Below are 2730 nucleotides of genomic sequence, written 5' to 3'. Positions count from 1 at the left end.
TTGTGCAATTTAGAGCAAATTCTTTTACCAATATTTTTTATGCTATAGTGCACTTGCCTTCAAACGCAATGCTTGGTGGACCTGTCCATTATCATTGGATGTATCCAATGGAAAGGTATGAGTCAAGTGATTTGTTGAATTTTATTCTATCAAGGTGTAAATGAATTAACTAAATTATTTTGTCTCTATGAACCTATACACACTCAAAACTCATGTGCGTTATCGAGCTCACCCTAAAGATTCCATTGCAAAAGGTTACCTTGCATATGAAGACCTTACATTTTGCTCGAGGTACTTAGGAAATGTTGAAAGCCGATTGAATAGACCATCCAAACATGCTAAAAAAACTGCAATTGGGGGTATCGTACTCTTCAACCTCACTAATATAGAGGTAGATCAAACACATAATTATATGTTGTTCGACCACAACGATGTCACTAAGTTTGTAAGGTAAGAAATTATTGTAATAAGATCATTATTTAGGATTTTCAATTTCAATGAACTATAATCATGAGATGCTCTTTTTATGTAGACAACATCAAAGGGTTCCGACATGATTTATGACAAAATAAAAAGTTCAAGGAAGAAGCAAACAATCCATAAAAAAGAGTTCAATGATTGGTTTAAGTCTGAAATTAGACCAATTAAGGAGGCCAACTGTCAATTGGAAGGCGTTCTTGAGTCTCTCATCTCAGATTTGTTTCATCTTGCCAAACAGTTTATTTGATATACCATCAATGGATATAATTTTTGAACTTATGACAGTGACAGATAAACTAAAACTCAAAGTAGTGGTTTGATGGTTATGTCAGAGATTTTGAGTTTTGGAAGTGCTAAGGACAAACATCCAATTGTTGGGGTTATACCATTTTATGGACGTTTAACAGACATAATTGAGATATTGTATCCTCAAGGGATAAACTTTGTGTTATTCAAGTGTGATTGGGTGGATGTGCTATTAAACAACGGTAAAAAAATAATAAGCATGGGTTTACACTGGTGAATTTCTCACATTTACTTCCATCTCAAAACAAAGAACCCTATGTGTTGGCATCTCAAGTGAGCCAAGTTTTCTATGTTGAAGATTCAATAGAACTTGATTGATATGTTGTCTGTAAGAATAAGCCTAGAGATATCTATAATATGGGTGGAGACAATAATGCATTATTAGATAGAGACCCATTTAGGGATAAGGATTAGGGCAGAGCTTAACTGATGAATTTAATTTTGTAGGGGTTGATGTGGCTGGAACAATCGTAGATGTGTAATTTGTTCTCCCCTACATATACATAAAAAAAATGCTTTTTATCTTAGAAGGAGCTAAATATGAGGTAGTGGCATTGGTTAGAATTTATCAAAGACTATGAATTTACCTTATCCTACTACCCAAGAAAGGCAAATGTCATAGCAGACGCACTTAGCCACAAGTCTGGTGGCATTTTGGCCAGCCTTGTGAGAAGTTAAAAGCTTGTTAAGAATTTTATCACTTGAAAACCCTTTATAGTTGGTCACGAAGTCATACAATTGTCCAGTTTGACTACACAAACTGAGATCCTCTTGAGAAATGTTGCAGAACAGAAGAAGGATTCACAGTATGAGAAGCTTAAAGTATGAGTTCAGGAAGAGAAAGTTTTTTTGTATTGACGATGATGGAAGAATCTGAATAGAAGGATGATGTTATCATGCAAAATTTTACTTTCGAAAGTCAATTGACCTTTTGAAAAAGTTTTAGAAAACTCGCCTTCGTTTTTTAAAATATGTAAAAAATTGAGAGAAGAGACTCGCCTGTCGGTACGAGGTTCAACCGTTCCTGGCGCCTTAACCAGGGGTAATCGAACCAAGCATTGAATAATATGCCTTGTTTTGTTTAAATGTCTAAGAAACTATTCTAAGTCCTAGAATGCAAAAAGAATCAAACACACATGTGATATGATTTGGAAAAGAATTTTTATTGAAAACATGATGCATGCCTAGAATTCTTGGAATTGCTTTGAAAATGCTTTAAAAGGAGATATTTTGAGAAAACCGATTTTTGAAGAAGATCCAAATGGTTGGGCGTGTGACCCTATGATGCCTCCTTATTCTAAGTGATGCATGAATGTAATTTATCCAAATTCTTTTTGGAAAAAGATTTGAGAAAAATAATTGAAAAATCTCCTTTGTTTCAGAAATTTATTTTGTGCAAAAAGAGAAATGTTTTTTTTTTGTGCCTTATAGAATTCGAACAAGATAAATTGGCCACGTATACCTGACTATGGCCACAAATATATTTTGAATATACTTCATTTGATTCCTAAAAGGAGGGTTTTAGAATATGGCAAAATCATTGGAAATATGCAATGATTTTTGAAGATGATCTAAGAGTATAGGCCGATTGTAACTTAAAAGAAATTAATAAATCTGAGTTTCATTCGTATTCTGACTATGGCCAAAAATACGAATTCCACTAAGTTTATCAACTTCTTAGAAGAATGTGCATGTGTCATTCGTGTTTCATCATTGTAGAATTGAAAAAGTGCATATGAATGACAAACCATTATAATTAATATTGAAAATAAACTATATGCTCATGCAATCTATCTATGCAGAAAAGGAAATTTTCACTATTTTTGGTATTTTATTATAATTTACATTAAATAATTGAATAATAAAATAAAGAAAGGAAAGTAAAAAAAAATAACATCTTGAGCTTTTCTGCAAAATCAACAAACATATTAGTATAAATATGTA

Source organism: Nuphar pumila, chromosome 17, assembly GCF_984573655.1.
Source record: "Nuphar pumila chromosome 17, dmNupPumi1.hap1.1, whole genome shotgun sequence".
Taxonomy (NCBI): Eukaryota; Viridiplantae; Streptophyta; class Magnoliopsida; order Nymphaeales; family Nymphaeaceae; genus Nuphar; species Nuphar pumila.
Note: the sequence above shows the minus strand (reverse complement) of the source record.